This window comes from Helianthus annuus, chromosome 4, assembly GCF_002127325.2.
Source record: "Helianthus annuus cultivar XRQ/B chromosome 4, HanXRQr2.0-SUNRISE, whole genome shotgun sequence".
Classification (NCBI taxonomy): Eukaryota; Viridiplantae; Streptophyta; class Magnoliopsida; order Asterales; family Asteraceae; genus Helianthus; species Helianthus annuus.
The window spans coordinates 38,397,984-38,416,716 of record NC_035436.2 but is presented as its reverse complement, the minus strand read 5'-3'; the positions used below and the strand labels follow the sequence as shown (position 1 = coordinate 38,416,716).

The window sequence follows — 18,733 nt, the reverse complement described above, 5'->3', positions numbered from 1 at the left end:
ACTCCACCACCATCACAACCCACATCCACCACCATCATCCATCATCCATCATAGAGTGTGTATAGTAGTCTCGGGATCCAAGATTGATAGTAAAAGTTCTTGACAATCAAAGGCCATGTTTGCCTAAGTCTCTTACATCACTTGGTGAACACAAGCATTTAGTGTAATACTTTTTATTTTTAATCTTTTCACACTTTTTATTTGGTTTTGTATTAATGACTTTAATAACTGGTTTCTTATGTTGAAGGTGAAACTTCCTTATCATTTGTCCGCGGTGTCTTGGCGTTATTTTACTGTCTATATAAAATAAAAGATTTAGACCACTCATATCTCTATGGTCTATATAGAGATATGTTGGCTACCTAGTCGGGGGTTAAGGGAATGGTTTGGTAAGGTTCTTGCCTTGTTTAGTGTATAGATCCTGCAAGGACCTGGGTCAAGCTTACTAGGACCTCCTTCAATACCCACTGGTATTGGATGGCGGGGGTGCGAATGGCTTGACCCCCTAATATGTAAACTACTATTAATACATTAACCCGGCTACTTGGAATTGAATCCCTGCTGACTCAAACCACTTAGCCGAGGTAACGTCACCTTCAAAAGAGGGGCCTACAACATTACGCATTAATAACTTAATTAATTATCTTTCAATAATCCAACCCTTTAGGATTGTATCCTTGCTGACTCAAACTACTGGGTTGAGGGTAATGTCAGCTTCAAAAGAGGGGCCTACTACTATAACTAAGATAATCTCTTAAAAAGTGCAAAAGTGCGGAAATAATCAAAGGTTACACTAAAGGCGAGTCGGATCCAAGTGATTCATCTTGTTTATCTGTTTTTATTTTATTTTTTTTTATTTGCAGCATTTTTAGTTTTTATATTCATTTTTAAAGCTTTTTCTAAACTTTTGATTTGATTAGACGTTGAGGATGAACCGGTACTAAAAGCTCTTGTGTCCTTGGACGACCTCGGTATCTTACCAACGCTATACTACGCTCACGATGGGTGCACTTGCCCATATGTGTGTTTAGTGTTAGTAAAATACCGTGTTTTATAAATTTAAAACTTGATTAAAGTGTTAAAAAGGGCTTAAAATATAACTAAAAATTATATACACGACAACACGCATCAAGTTTTTGGCGCCGTTGCCAGGGACACAAGGATTTTAAGAAAGTTAGGAATCAATGGCCTAATTGTTTTTTTTATTTTTCTGTTTTTTTAGGATTTTTCTAGAATTTTCTGTTTCTGCAGAGCTCAGCATGGGGCCGTGCCTGGTCGGACACGGGCCGTGCCCAGTATCGTTACTGGTAGTTTTTATTTTTCAAGTTACAGAAAGTTGAGCACGGCCGTGTCGGTGCAGCACGGGGCCGTATCGATGCAGCACGGGGCCGTGTTAAACTCTCCAGTAACAGGGATCCGAAAAACAATTACTGTAACTCCGACATCGGGCCGTGTTCATCTGAGCACGGGGCCGTGGTGAAACTTCTGACCAATATTCTTTTTGTTTTTATTGCAGGACTTGGAACCCAGGCACCGCACCTGAACTTTCTACGAAGTGTATGAGCTCCAGCTCCAGTAAAGACATAAAAGAACCTCTAGACGAACCCGAACGCTTTCTGAGAAAAAGACTTAAAGCTAAAAACCAAGAGAAAGTTTCGGGGGACCTACTTCCAATGGCGGATCAACGTACCCTCATGGATTACCTACGACCCACTGTGGGTAATCTTGGCGCCACTATTAATGCATAGAATGTCGATGCCAATAACTTCGAACGTAGGCCGCATTTGATCCAAATGCTCCAAAACTCCACAACTTTTCACGGGCTTGCGGACGAAGATCCTCATCTACATATTACCAACTTTTTGGAAATGTGTGATACTTTTCGGATCAACGGAGCATCAAATGCCGCCATCCGTCTCCAAATGTTTCCATTTTCACTAAAAGACCGAGCTAAGGCTTGGCTTAATGCCCTCCCAGTTGGGTCGGCAAACACCTGGGATGAACTAGCCCAAAAGTTTTTGTATAAGTATTTCCCTTCTGCTAAAACGGCTAAATAAATGACTAAAATTAATACATACTCACAAGAGGACGGGGAATCCTTATATGAAACTTGGGAAAGGTTTAAGGAGCTACTAAGAAAGTGTCCTCATCATGGTCTTACGGTATGGCAACAAGATCCACTTTCTATAATGGGTTGTTGCTACACACGAGACAAACACTTGACTCTAGCTCCGGGGGACTTCTAGGTAATCGTCACCCAAGTGAAATGTACAATCAAATTGAGGAAATTGCTCAAACGAATTTTCAGTGGCACACTCCCCGAGGCACAAAATCTATTGCCCCGGGCGCCCATAAGGTTGACGAAAGCACCTCTTTGCAAGCCTAAATCGAGGCCCCCTCTTCAAAAATCAAAAAGTTAGAAATTGCAAAATCGGCTTCGCTTATGGCTTGTGAAGGGTGTGGTGGACCACATGAAAATTGGAGTTGTATGAAAGAAATGAATGATCAAACGGAAATGGTAAACTACACTGATAATAGACCTAGGCCATCAGGTCCACCAGCGAGTACCTACAACCAAGGATGGCGTAAGAATCCTAACCTTGGCTGGAGAGAACCCGACAATAGTAGTAACCAACAAAATCTAAACCAACAAACAAACTTACAACAACCAAGAAACGAATCACAAAATTTCTCTCAACAACAAAAATGGGGACGAGAGAGGCTTGAGGATACCGTCTCTCGCCTTATCTCCAACACCGAAAAGAAAAACTCGGATCGATTTCAACAACTGGAATCGAACTATAGAAATCAACAAGCTAGTTTTCAAAACATAGAAAAACAATTAAATCAACTAGCTCAAAATTTCTCCAAGAGACCACAAGGCGCGTTACCCAGCAATACCGAAACCAACCCGAAGGCGCAAGTACATCTCATCACATTGAGAAACCGTACCGTAGGTCACGAGGAGGCTCCGATTCCTCCAACCGAAAAGAGCCCTTCTAACCAAACAGCAACTTCACCAACTTCCCAAAAAGAGACGACTCCTCCATTAAATCACGAGCCTACCAAGAATCCTCCGGTACCATACCCCGGTCGGTTACTTCGCCAAAAGACCGATGAGCAATTCATAAAATTCATAAATTTACTAAAATAATTGCATGTTAATATTCCATTTGTCGAAGTCCTAACCTAAATTCCTAAATATTCAAAATTTATGAGGGACTTCCTCACTCACAAAAAGAAAATTGAATCGTTGCAATTAGTTAACTTAAGAAAAGAATGCTCCGCCTTGCTACTCAACAAACGCCCACAAAAGAAGATCGATCCTGGAAGCTTCACCATCCCTTGTTCAATTGGAGGATCACCCATACGCAATGCATTAGCCGATCTTGGGGCTAGCATCAACCTCATGCCCGCATTAATGTTCGACCGACTCGGACTAGGGAAAACAAGCCTTACAAAAAGGAGCATCCAACTCGCCGATAGGTCCGTTAAATATCCACAAGGTGTCACCGAAAATCTATTAGTAAAAGTCAGAGAATTTGTCTTCCCGGCCGACTTTGTCATATTAGATATGGAGGAAGATACCGAAGTACCACTCATCTTAGGAAGGCCATTCCCAGCTACGGCCCACGCAGTGGTAGACATGAATGGTTGAACACTAACATTGAGGGTCGGAGACAAGGAAATGAAGTTTGGGGTTGGGAAAAGAGTAGAAGACGACGACCCGGTAAATTACCTGAAAGCCATAGACTCAAGTTTGGCTGATGCTCTCCGATGGTGCAACATGGGATGCAAAACATCCCACTTGGGGAACTGATGTGTGTAAAATGCAACATATAAATTACATCAAATAAGGCATAAAACTAACCCTTTTTAAGTACTAATGTTGGAAAAAGAGTGTTTTTGTCTTCCTTTTGTATTTTCAGGATGAAATGAGCTCAAAGTCACAAAAGAAGCAAAAAGACAGCCAATTCTAACACAAATACAAGAAAAGGAATAAAAGTAGACTGCCCGAACCCTCAACGGCATCTTCCCAAGCAAAGAAGAGAAAATAGAAGCCTGAACACGCCCCGTGCTCAGCCAGCACGGGGCCGTGCCCAAGAAGCAGCAGAAAAGACAAACCTGTAGAAGCTTCTATTGCCCACCACGGGGCCGTGTCCAGTGAGCACGGGGGCGTGGCGAAAGTACAGCAGGCGCATTAATTGTAATTACGAATTACAATTAATGAAGAGAGATAGTGTCAGACGGGCACGGGGGCGTGTCCAGCGGCCGTGCCCAGCCTTCTGTTCAACCTATAAATAGGAGTGCTGGCTCATTCCGATCCATCCCTTGGCACACCACCTCTCTCACACTTCATCCACCACCCACCGCCACCATAACACCATCATCCACCACCATCATCCATTGTCCATCGTAGAGTGTGTGAGTCGTCTCGGGATCCAAGATTGATCGTAAGAGTTCTTGACAATCAAGGCCATGTTTGCCTAAGTCTCTTAGATCAGTTGGTGAAGACAAGTGTTTAGTATAATACTTTTTATTTTTAATCTTTGCACTTTTTATTTGGTTTTGTATTAATGACTTTAATAACTAGTTACTTATGTTGAAGGTGATCTTTCCTTATCGTTTGTCCGTGGTGTCTTGGCATTATTTTACTGTCTATATAAAATAAAAGATTTTCACCATTCATATCTCCACGGTCTATATGGAGGTATGTTGGCTACCTGGTCGGGGGTTAAGGGAACGGTTTGGTAAGGGTCTTGCCCTTGTTCAGCGTTTAGAGGTCCTGCAAGGGACCTGGGTCAAATTTACAGGATCTCCTTCAATGCCCATAGGTATTGGATGGCGGGGATCCAAACTCTTTGACCCCCTCATAAGTTAACTACTATTAATACTATAACCCGGCTATTTAGGACTGTATCCCTGCTGACTCAGACTACTTAGTCGAGGGTAACGTCACCGCCAAAAGCGGGGCCTACCATAATTTGCATTAATAACTTAATTCATTATCTTCCAATAATCCAACCTTTTAGGATTGTATCCTTGCTGACTCAAACTACTGGGTTGAGGGTAACGTCGCCTTCAAAAGAGGGGCCTACTACAATAACTAAGATAATCTCTTAAACAAGTGCAAAAGTGCGAAAAAAATCAAAGGTTATACTAATACACGAGTCGGATCCAAGTGATTTATCTTGTCTATCTGTCTTTATTTTTATTTTATTTTTCAGCATTTAGTTAGTTTTTATTTTCTTAGTTTAAAATCATTTTTCTAACTTCTTGATTTGATTAGACGTTGAGGATAAACCGGTATTAAAAGCTCTTGTGTCCTTGGACGACCTCGGTATCTTACCAACACTATACTATGTCCACGATGGGTGCACTTGCCCATATGTGTGTTTAGTGTTAGTAAATATCGTGTTTTATAAATTTAAAACTTGGCTAAAGGTGTAAAAAAGGGCTTAATTATATTATAAAAATATATTACACTACACACGCATCAAGTTTTTGGCGCCGTTGCCGGGGACACAAGGATTTTAAGAAAGCTTAAAATCGACGGCCTAATCAGTTTTTCAAAACCTTTTCAAAACGCGCGCACATTTTTCTGCATTTTAGTTTATTTTGCATTTACAGTAGCCTGAACACGGGGCCGTGCTCACTGAACACGCCCCCGTGCTGCACATTTTTAGTTAGATACCCAGATACAGAGTCTGAACACGGGGCCGTGCTCGCTGAACACGCCCCCGTGTCCAACGTGACCAGTAACTTTAATTAAAACGCGCAGATACAGACCCTGAACACGGGGCCGTGTTCACCCAACACGGGGCCGTGTCCAGCTTCTGTTTCCGTCTTTATTTTTGTTTTCTGGTCCCGAGACTCAGTTGTGGTCTGTTGAGTGATTCTTATGGATCAATACTCAGGAGGTTACAACTACACCTATGATGAGGATGATTATAGGGGTAATTATTGCACTAATTGTCGTAACGCACGCTCGGTTCAATATAATAACTCATATCAACCATCCAATTCATACAACCACTATGAGGAGCCCAGGTACGAGCCATCAACTTCATACACATCCTATGAAGACCAAAGGTATGAACATCCTCCCTCATACTCATATTTTGATGAACCAAGGTATGAGCCCTCATATTCGTACTTTGAAGATTCAAGATATGAACCACCACCTTCATACTCTTATTATGAGGAACCATGGCGTGAACAACCCACCTCATATGAGTACTATGAAGAACAAAATTTCGACCCTTATCCATCATATACTTACAATGAAGAACAATGGTGTGAACCATCTACTTCATATGAGTACTATGAGGAGCCAAGGATCGAACAACCGGATTCAAGCTTAGAGGATCCAAATTCTTTTTCTCTCACCGAAGTGACCAATAGGATATTAGAACACATTAAAACTATCGAACGTTACATGAAAGAATCTCGCGCAAGGGAAGAGGAGTCCCGCGCAAGAGAAGAATTAAATTGTAATAATAACGTAGAGATAGTTGAAAATGTAAAAATGGAAGAACAGGAAAGTGAAAAACTGACACATGAGTTAAACAATGAAAAAGGTGAATCCGATAACGTTAAATTACAAGAAGAGTCTAATTTTGAAGAAATTAACCTCTTGTCACCTACTTTCGAAAATCATTGTTTAGTAACCCCTCATGCTAAGTTTTTAAAAGAGTTAAACACTAGTGCTAAAATCAAAGAAATAGTGAGTGTTAAGTTAACTAATGATCAAACTTCGCTAATAAAAGAAGATCCTTTTGAAATTAACATTACACCGGTTCCGTGTTTCTTTCAAAATTGATTTATTAGTAAGATCACCATTGACAAAGATCTTTGTGTTAACATAATGCCTAACTACATTTTTGAAAAATTAAGTATTAGTGATTTTACTCCACTTCAAATACCCATTTTTCTATCCGATCGAAAAGTGATAAGATCAATCGGTGTAGTTAAAGATGTTTTGGTTCAAACAAATCAAATGGTAATCCCAACCGACTTCGTCATCCTTGATGACGCCCCTCTAGTCTTGGGAAAACCTTTTGTACAAACTCATAAAGCTTTGAAAACCCGGAAATTCAACAATCTACCTCTTCAGTTAGGGGCATTCAAAAGGAGCATAGATCTTGAGCGTTCAATGAAATATCCTTTTGGCAATAATGACCCCCTAATTGAAGATGAAGCAGAACCACCCGATACAACTCAAGAAGACGACCACTTTGTCGAAGAAGAGATCGCCATAGAACAAACCTTTAAGGTTCTTGATCTAGACGAGCCACCAAATAAGGTGTCTTCTAAAGACCCACCCATTGAGCTCAAAGAACTTCCTAAAGGTTTGGAATATGCTTTTCTAGACAAAGATGGTGGTTTACCTGTAATTATTTCTTCTAAATTAAGTAACATAGAAAAAGAGAAATTAGTTAATCTACTTAAAAAACACAAAAATGCGATCGCTTGGAAGCTTGTAGATATTAAAGGGATAAGCCCTTCCATGTGCACGCACAAAATTTTAATGAATGATGACTACAAAACAGTGATTCAACCACAACGAAGAGTGAATCCTAATGTTCAAGAAGTGGTTAAAAATGAAGTCATCAAGCTACTTGACGCCGGACTAATCTACCCTATCTCCGATAGTCCGTGGGTAAGTCCCGTCCAAGTAGTCCCAAAGAAAGGAGGTATGACGGTAATAACTAATGAGAAAAATGAGTTAATACCAACAAGAACCGTCACAGGATGGAGAGTTTGTATAGATTATAGGCGATTAAATGAAGCGACAAGGAAAGACCACTTTCCTTTGCCTTTCATTGATCAAATGTTAGAACGACTATGCGGTCATAAATTTTATTGTTTCTTAGATGGTTTTTCAGGTTACTTTCAAATACCAATAGCACCAGAAGACCAAGAGAAAACAACTTTCACATGCCCCTACGGAACATTCACATATCGACGCATGCCATTCGGTCTATGTAATGCACCTGCAACATTCCAACGTTGTATGGTAGCCATTTTCCATGATATGATAGAAAAGACAATGGAAGTCTTCATGGATGACTTTTCCATCTTTGGAGACTCATATGACCAATGCCTCGATAATCTTGAACGAATGCTATCCCGATGTGAGGAAACTAACCTCGCCCTTAACTGGGAAAAATGCCATTTCATGGTAACAGAGGGAATAGTACTCGGTCACAAAATCTTAAGCGAAGGAATGGAAGTTGATCGAGCAAAAATAGAACTATTTCTCGATTACCTCCACCATCCTCCGTAAGAGCAATCAGAAGTTTCTTAGGGCATGCCGGATTTTATAGAAGGTTTATCAAGGACTTTTCAAAAATTTCAAGGCCTCTAACAAAATTACTTGAAAAAGATGCGCCTTTCATCTTTGACAAGGAATGCAATCAAGCATTTCTAACCCTCAAAGAAATGCTAGTCAATGCACCTATCATGATAGCGCCCGATTGGAAATTCCCTTTCGAAATCATGTGTGATGCAAGTGACTTTGCCGTTGGAGCAGTCTTGGGACAAAGAAAAAAAAAGCATTTCCACCCAATCTATTATGCTAGTAAAACGCTTAATGATGCACAAGAAAATTATACAACTACAGAAAAAGAATTACTAGCAGTGGTGTTTGCTTTTGATAAATTCCGTTCTTACCTTGTTCTTTCTAAAACTGTAGTCTATACAGACCATGCAGCCATCAGGTACCTCTTCAAGAAACAAGATGCAAAACCCCGTTTGATCAGATGGATTCTACTCCTCCAAGAATTCGACATCAAAATTAAGGACAAAAGAGGAGCAGAAAACACTGCTGCAGATCATCTCTCGCGCCTAGAAGACCCAGCTTTGGAAGCAACCAGGGACGAACAGATCAACGAAAAATTTCCCACCAAGTCCTTGGAGATGATGGAGAGTAGACAAGAGCCATGGTATGCCGACTATGCTAATTATCTAGCTAGCGGTATAGTCACAAAAGGATGGCCGCATCATCAAAGAAAGAAATTCTTTGCTGATGTAAAGCATTACTTTTGGGAAGATCCTTATCTTTTCAAAATGTGTGCCGACCAGCTCATCCAAAGGTGTGTCCATGGTAATGAAGCACGAAGAATTCTCCGTCACTGTCATGAAGGTCCATACGGAGGACATCATGGTGCCGCGAGTACCGCACGAAAGGTATTTGATTCAGGGTTTTATTGGCCAACCATTTACAAGGATGCACAAAACCTTGTAAGGACATGTGATGCTTGCCAAAGATCAGGTAATATTTCTTCCAAAAACGAAATGCCCCAAAATGGCATTCTCGTTTGTGAAATCTTTGATGTGTGGGGACTCGATTTCATGGGACCTTTCCCACCGTCAAAAGGAAACAGATATATACTTGTGGCAGTCGATTATTTGTCTAAATGGGCGGAGGCCGAAGCTCTTCCCACAAATGATGGAAGAGTAGTTGTAAAATTTCTGAAAAAATTATTTTCTCGTTTCGTAACACCAAAAGCTTTGATAAGTGATAGGGGCACCCATTTTTGCAATAATCAACTCGAAAAAATATTAACAAGTTATGGGGTCTATCACCGGGTCTCAACAGCGTATCACCCTCAAACAAATGGGCAAGCCGAAGTGACTAATCGAGGTTTAAAACGAATACTTGAAAAAACCGTAGGACTAAATAAAAAGGAATGGGCTGACAAATTAGATGATGCTTTATGGGCCTTTCGAACTCCTTATAAAACCACTATAGGCACGACCCCATATAAGCTCGTCTATGGAAAGAGTTGTCACTTGCCAGTAGAAATAGATCACAGAGCCTACTGGGCAATAAAAAATGTAAACTTAGACTTAGAAACTGCCGGTAAGAATCGATTTTGTCAAATGAATGAATTAGACGAACTAAGGAATTATGCATATTCTAACTCCGAAATTTATAAGGAAAGAATGAAGAATTTACATGATAAATATATTAAGACTAATGAATTTCGGGTAGGAGATCAAGTTCTATTGTTTAATTCACGAATTCGATTATTTCCTGGTAAACTAAAATCTAGGTGGTCAGGACCTTTTTCCGTCACCCATGTTTTTCCTCACGGTGCAGTAGAAATTAAAGCTCGAAATGGGATACCATTTAAAGTCAATGGCCAACGGCTAAAACTCTACCGAGGATTCATTGAGGATGAGGAAGAGGAGATCTCGCTTCAAACGGTTAACGAATAAACTCAACATCGTACCTGACATGTTACGAACAGGCAAGTGTACGTCAAAAACAACCGGTAAGTCTTCTAACCATTTTCGAAAAAAAAGGGGGCATGCACATGAGCATAAAAAAAAATTTAAAACGTCGCTCGGCACGAGGCCGTGTCCGCTGGACACGGGGCCGTGTCGAGGCGACTGTCGGGATAAAACCCTCTTTTCACAACAGTTAACTCATTCCACACGCCCCGTTTTGCCGAAAACGCTCTGGTTCCAGGCAATTTTCTGCAGATTTCCGACGTCACTACCACGTTTAACAACATCAAGGTATGATTCTATCATCTTTAGTTGTTAGATTAGTTACTTGCATGTAGTTAAAACATCAAAAATTGGGGAAAAATCTAGGGTTCTTCGTGTTCATCCGGATCGAACTTCAAATTTTTGATGCAATCTGTTAGTAGTAGTTTAGATTAGTGTAGTAGAAAGTAAATAAACATGTATTGTTGATGGATTCGTTCGATTTCCTACTAAAACCCCAAACCCTTGTTTTTGAACCGAAAAAGACGAAATTGGAAGGGTAAACGGTTTGTTTTGGGAAAAACGACACTTATGGTTTCATTTTCGGGGGAAACCGCAACTATTGGGCTAAAAATTTTCAGGTTTTCGGAACCGGGACGAAAAAATGAAGTTTTTGGGTTACAGACGCCTGGACACGGGGCCGTGCCCACTGAACACGGGGCCGTGTCCAGCCCGCTGTTTGCAGTTTCTTTTAAAATTTCTTTGTTTCGTACTAACTTTTGGTGTATTCTTTCAGATGTCAAAGTTCACAAGGTTCAACGCAAGCGAACTCGATGCTAGGGCACGATATGAGATACTCCAAACAAGACCCGAGGAGTACCCTAGGCGAGCATGTACGGACTTGTTAACCATGGTGAACCAACTAGACCGATTCAACAACATCGTGATAAGGCCACTAGCAGTTGCATTGAACACTCGGCTTCGGTCGGTGTCTCAATGCACAATGGAGTTTTACAGTACTTTCGCTTTCAAGTCGAGGGTTGACCCGTTTGACAATGAAGGGGTCGCATTTCGGTGTAGCGGGACACAGTACTCAATCTCCATGGCACAGTTTGGATCTATAATAGGACTATACGGTGAAGAAGAATCGGGAAATGAGGAAAACACTGGGGGATTACGAGACTTGGACGAGACCGAACGTCAAGCCGCATGGGCTCAAATAGGTGAAGGAATCTACAACCCTAGCAGCACTAAGAGTACCAAACTGAGGGACCCGCTATACCGCTACATTCACAGGCTCCTCACCTACTCGCTGAACCAGTGTCACGACAGTAGTGGCGTTGTGGGGTTAAAAGATTTGGTTGTCCTTCACTGCATCCACAACCGGAAGCCTCTCGATGTTCCATATCTCCTGTTGCGAAACATGCATCTCAATCGCCTTGCTCTAGCTCCAACACCTATCTTCTTTGGGGGATGGGTGTACCGTCTTTTCAAGCACTTCACGAACATTCCAAGGTCCTTTGAAAGAAGTCCGTGGTCAGGACGAGTTGACTACCACATTTTCCGAGCCATGAACTTGCTTTATGAGGTGGAAGACGGGACGGTGAGCTTCCAAAGAACGCAAGGTTATGCATGGAACCCACAGGAGGCCCTAGTTCTTCACGCACCACCTCCCCACTACCAGTACCAACCCCATGGCGATCCGGGTCAATCCTCCTCACAAGGAGGCGGTTTTCCTAACTTTCAAAGTTTACATGATCTTTTGCAGGAAAACCTCATGTGTACCAGGAACACCTACAATCTCGCCAACAACACATACCACCGGGTCGGAGCTATTGAGCGCAACATCAACGATATACAAGATGATATCGGTAGCATCCGAGAGTATATGGCGGGGCATGGGGGTGGAGGTGAGGATAGCGATGAAGACATGGAGTAGGAGGCTTGAAGGAACAAGGAGCGGGTTGGTGGTGAGCCCACAGGTTTAAGCACCCTTTTCTATCGAACAATTTATGGCCTGCGTGCCACTTGTTGAACAATTTACTTTCCTGAACTACTTTTTATTTCCGTTTTATTTTTCTACTTTATGCTTGGAGACAATTAACTGTGGTAATGTAGGATGTTTTATGATTGCTTGGTGTGGTATTGAGTGATGAAACAGGTACAATGCAAGGGTTAGAGTGCTAAAACTTAGCACTTACAGGCCCAAAATGGAGAAACCGAGAGACGAAACCTGTTTTTCAGGCTCACAGACTGTCCACACGGGGACGTGTCCAGCCGACACGCCCCCGTGTTCATCTCCCAGACCTGTTGTTTGGCTACTGACCTGCAATTATTTGCCAGACACGGGGCCGTGTCTAACCAACACGCCCCCGTGTTCACCTTCTGTAAGTTTCCGATACTGGCAGTTCACCACGGGGTCGTGTCCAGCGAGCACGGGGCCGTGTTCAGACTGCCAGTAACATAAATCTTTGCTTTTTAACAACACATTACACATCCAATCAACCTAAAAATTTATTTTTGGGACACATTGAGGACAATGTGTAATTTAAGTGTGGGGGGGAAGCTAACACTTTGAAATTTTGCAAGTCCTAACAACAAGCCTTACACAAAACTCTATTGGAACCGCTAAACACCCCAAATTTTTTTCAAAAATTTTCATTTTTTTCTTACTTGTCTAAAGTTTAAGTTGGGAATCACAAGATTAATAAGGTTATATTTTTATAAAATTTACAACCGAAAGCGTCGTGATAACAAGAACCAACATAAGAAAATTATGAAACGGCATAACAAGTCTAGTTAAAATTTGATTATATATACTTGATCACATTAAAAACCCATTCCCACAAAAGTGAGTTTTGAGCCTTTATTGAGCATACAAATTTACATCTTTAGACTAAATGCTCATTTTTCATTTCTTGTGTGAATAGCCGCTTGGTTTTTACAATTCTAGAACTTGCCACGACGATTCATTCCCGGTCCTTACCAACTTAAACCCAAGTAAGTAAATGATGGAGGCATTAGGACTAACCATTTTTCTTTCTACACCATTATTTTTCATTTTTTTTACCACCTACCCAAAATCCCCATAGTTAACCCCTTTGAGCCTAAACCTTTCGTTTCTTTACCCTAAACCCTTTTTACCCACCAAAAAAAAAACCCTTTTTATTTTTCACCCCTTATTTTAGTAACAAGCTCGATTTTTCGCAAGCTCGTTCTTTTATGTGACTGAAAAAAAAATGATGATGAAGTTAAAAACAAACAAAGCTATACAAACAAAAGCTTGTTTGGAGAAATACTTCAAAATAAAAAGTCACTAAAAACAAAGTGTGTTACGAAAACCGACGCTTTTTACGCTTTTCGCCCTTTTACTAACCACTAACCCAACCACCCACTTCACCCAAAAAAGTCCTCTTGATATTTACAAAGGTATAAAGTTAAAAAGGATGAGGATTGATTGCTTGGCAAGCCTATGGAAGGCGTAAGCTCCATGCCGCTCTCGAGTGATTCACTAAAAAAATACACCTTCGGCGAGTGATTTCTCCGGTGAGGTATGTGAACTTGTATATAAATGAAATTTTAAAAAGGCATGTTATGCCCAAATAAGTAATTTATCCTATGAAACGTTCTAAATAAATCGTAACGAATAGGATTGTAAATAAATAAAAATAAAACCCAAAAAGATCTTGGATTCCCGACACTCTATGACAAGCCAAAAACCTTCTCTCCTACCTATTCCATTTGGGAGTGTAAGCCACATTTAAAGAGTTTTGCTTGAGGACAAGCAAAAGTTCAAGTGTGGGGGTATTTGATGTGTGTAAAATGCAACATATAAATTACATCAAATAAGGCATAAAACTAACCCTTTTTAAGTACTAATGTTGGAAAAAGAGTGTTTTTGTCTTCCTTTTGTATTTTCAGGATGAAATGAGCTCAAAGTCACAAAAGAAGCAAAAAGACAGCCAATTCTAACACAAATACAAGAAAAGGAATAAAAGTAGACTGCCCGAACCCTCAACGGCATCTTCCCAAGCAAAGAAGAGAAAACAGAAGCCTGAACACGCCCCGTGCTCAGCCAGCACGGGGCCGTGCCCAAGAAGCAGCAGAAAAGACAAACCTGTAGAAGCTTCTATTGCCCACCACGGGGCCGTGTCCAGTGAGCACGGGGGCGTGGCGAAAGTACAGCAGGCGCATTAATTGTAATTGCGAACTACAATTAATGAAGAGAGATAGTGTCAGACGGGCATGGGGGCGTGTCCAGCGGACACGGGGCCGTGCCCAGCCTTCTGTTCAGCCTATAAATAGGAGTGCTTGGCTTCATTCCAATCCATCCCTTGGCACACCACCTCTCTCGCACTTCATCCACCACCCACCACCACCATAACACCATCATCCACCACCATCATCCATTGTCCATCGTAGAGTGTGTGAGTTGTCTCGGGATCCAAGATTGATCGTAAGAGTTCTTGACAATCAAGGCCATGTTTGCCTAAGTCTCTTACATCACTTGGTGAAGACAAGTGTTTAGTATAATACTTTTTATTTTTAATCTTTTGCACTTTTTATTTGGTTTTGTATTAATGACTTTAATAACTAGTTACTTATGTTGAAGGTGATCTTTCCTTATCGTTTGTCCGTGGTGTCTTGGCATTATTTTACTGTCTATATAAAATAAAAGATTTTCACCATTCATATCTCCACGGTCTATATGGAGGTATGTTGGCTACCTGGTCAGGGGTTAAGGGAACGGTTTGGTAAGGGTCTTGCCCTTGTTCAGCGTTTAGAGGTCCTGCAAGGGACCTGGGTCAAATTTAGTAGGATCTCCCTCAATGCCCATAGGTATTGGATGGGGGGGGGGATCCAAACTCTTTGACCCCCTCATAAGTTAACTACTATTAATACTATAACCCGGCTATTTAGGACTGTATCCCTGCTGACTCAGACTACTTAGTCGAGGGTAACGTCACCGCCAAAAGCGGGGCCTACCATAATTTGCATTAATAACTTAATTCATTATCTTCCAATAATCCAACCTTTTAGGATTGTATCCTTGCTGACTCAAACTACTGGGTTGAGGGTAACGTCGCCTTTATAATCTCTTAAAGAGGGGCCTACTACAATAACTAAGATAATCTCTTAAACAAGTGCAAAAGTGCGAAAATAATCAAAGGTTATACTAATACACGAGTCGGATCCAAGTGATTCATCTTGTCTATCTGTTTTTATTTTTATTTTATTTTTCAGCATTTTGTTAGTTTTTATTTTCTTAGTTTAAAATCATTTTTCTAACTTTTTGATTTGATTAGACGTTGAGGATAAACCGGTATTAAAAGCTCTTGTGTCCTTGGACGACCTCGGTATCTTACCAACACTATACTTCGTCCACGATGGGTGCACTTGCCCATATGTGTGTTTAGTGTTAGTAAATATCGTGTTTTATAAATTTAACACTTGGCTAAAGGTGTAAAAAAGGGCTTAATTATATTATAAAAATATATTACACTACACACGCATCAGTAACATAATAACATATGACTGACTTTGGGTCTAGCCAAGGACCCTTATAAACGTGGCGCACCATGGAGGCATTCCACGAAACTATTCTTAGTTTTAGTTTAGATTAACTTTTATGCTTTCTAGTTTAGTTTTAATTTTTAAGAATAAAACACACTTGGGATGATGGAGGACACTAAGGGAAACTTGAACCTCCCCATGCACAAAAACAGAGCCTCCCGACAATTTTTCTTCGTTACAGCAAGTTCAACACGGGGCCGTGCTCAGCCAACACGCCCCATGCCCGATGATCTGCAAAAAAAAATGTCCAGTTCAGGTAACTGGACACGGGGCCGTGTTCACTAAACATGCCCCCGTGCACAGCCTTCTGTGAATTATGATACTGGCAACCTGAACATGGGGCCGTGCCCGGACACCATGGACCCGTGTCCAGATGCCCAATAACATAAAATTTTGTTATTTTAACACCTTTTTACACATTTAATCAACCTAAAAACTTATTTTTGGGACACATTGAGGACAATGTGTAATTTAAGTGTGGGGAGGGGATGCTAAAACCTTGAACTTTGCAAGTCCTAATAACAAGCCTTACACAAAACTCTATTGGAACCGCTAATCACCCCAATTTTTTTCAAAAACTTTTCATTTTCTTTACTTGTCTTTGTTTAATTTGGAAATAACAAGTTCTAAAAAGGTTATATTTTTATAAATTTACGACCGATAGCGTCGTGGTTAAAAGAACCAACATATGAAAATTATGAAACGGCATGACAAATCTAGTTAAAATTTGATTATATATATACTTGATCACATTAAAAACCAACTCCCACAAAAAGTGAGTTTTGAGCCTTTATTGAGCATACAAATACACATCTTTAAACTAAATACTCATTTTTCGTTTCTTGTGTGAATAGCCGCTTGGTTTCTTACAACTCTAGAACTTGCCATGACGATTCATTCCCGGTCCTTACCAACTTAAAGACAAGTAAGTAAATGATTGTGGCATTAGGACTAACCCTTTTTTTCTTTTCAACACCATTATTTTTCATTTTTTACCACCTACCCAAAATCCCCCTAGTCAACACCTTTGAGCCTAAACCTTTTCATTTCTAATCCCACAAACCACACACCCTTTACCCACCAAAACTATTTTTTTTATTTTTAACCCTTTATTTTAGTAAAAAGCTTGGTCTTCATGTGACATTCCTTATAAAAAAACTGAAGTTTAGAAATAAACAAACAAGTTCCTCAAAAGAAACTTTGTTTGAAAATGCTTTGTTTGAATAAAAGTCACAAAAACAAAAAGTTTTACGACGACCGACACTTTTTATGCATTTCACCCTTTCTACTAACCACTAACCTAAAACCACCTACCTTTAACCCAACCCTAACCCTTCCCCAAGTCCTCTTGATATTTACAAAGGTATATAGTTAAAAATAGGAGGAGGATTGATTGCTTGGCAAGCATATGGTAGGAGTAAGTTCCATGCCAGTCTCGAGTGTTTCACAAAAATACATCTTCGGCCGAGTGTTGAATGATCTCCCGTGAGGTATGTGAACTTGTATATAAATGGAATTTTAAAGAGGCATGTTATGCCCAAATAAGTAATTTCTCTTATGAAATGTTCAAAATAAATCATAACGAATAGGATTGTAAATAACATAGAAATAAAGCCTAATAAAGATCATGGATCCCCGACACTCAAGACAAGCCCAAAACTTCTCTTCTACCCATTCCATTTGGGAGTGTAAGCCATATTATAAAGAGTGTTGCTTGAGGACAAGCAAAGATTCAAGTGTGGGGGTATTTGATGTGTGCAAAATGCAACATATAAATTACATCAAATGAGGCATAAAAGTAACCCTTTTTTAGTACTAATGTTGGAAAAAGTGTGCTTTTGTCTTCCTTTTGTATTTTCAGGATTAAATGAGCGTAAATGAACAAAAGAAGCAAAAATGCAGCCAAAACTAACATAATTACAAGAAAAGGAAGTGATGAAACAATGGTTAACCGGGCAGGGTTAACTCACTGGTCTCGTCAAGAAGGGTTAATCCCTTCCTCTCGAGGATCGTCGGCTAGATCGTCCTCCGGTTGATCTCCTGCACAAGGAAACAAGCTGTGACTCGTAACAAGGAGGATGGGGTGGGGGGTGCTCCTTGTTACCACTCTCCGGCGTAAGAATCAGTAGTCTGCTTGGGAAGCAAAGTATGATAGTAGTAGTAGTGAGAGAGTTGTGAAGAGATACCTCAAACCTGGTTTGGGGTTGGTATTTATTGCCGAGGAGTGAAGGAGGAGGTGAACGGATAGACTGACGACATGCTGCACCTTTGCAGGTGTGTCAGGCTTGTCGGTTGTGGAGGTTAAGCCACGTCAGTCTGTCGCTTACGTAGACCTGACAGGCGGTTGTCATTGGTGCTACTTGCTCTGTGGTGTCAGTTCCACTTGCTGAGTGCACAGGATGCGGTGCGGGCCGCATCGCTGCTTGCGGTAACTCTAGATATTCCCGTGTCTCATGCTTTGATCAAGAAATACACGAGACGCGGTGCCAAGCCGCATCGTCGCCTATGGTGACTGTTGTTGTCGCCTGTATCCCTTATCGTGACGAAAACGCCCATATGATGTGGTGCCAGCCGCATCGCTATGTACATCTGCTTTCACACACAAGGTAAGGCTTCTTCTTATCCTTTGACTGATTGGATTCGAAGGATGCGTCCGCATGGACGCAGTTCATTGCTGGTGGGGGTTATTTTGATAGGGGTAATGGTCACTCGCGGTTTGTCTTGCGCGAGGTTTAGGACCATACACCTTCAAGTCCCCCCAGTCTAGTGTTGCTGCCTCGTGCAGGTTGCATGTGGGAGGGGCACTGGACTTTGATGTCTATAAGGTATTTTACAGCCTGGAGAAAATTCTAGGCCATGTGGATGGCGTTCGTTTTTCGTAAATCAAGCTGGAGATCTGGTAGAGTCATGTGAAGTCTCTTCCGTACCGGTGAGCAAG

At 40.9% G+C, this 18,733-nt stretch overlaps 1 non-coding gene across 1 annotated transcript; it reads right to left on the bottom strand.

Moving 5' to 3' along the window:
- Positions 1 to 2,051: 2,051 nt before the first annotated feature.
- On the bottom strand, positions 2,052 to 2,158 carry LOC118491882. The gene has a single exon (XR_004892327.1). It is a non-coding gene; the product is annotated as a small nucleolar RNA R71 (small nucleolar RNA).
- Between the last annotated feature and the right edge of the window lie 16,575 nt (positions 2,159 to 18,733).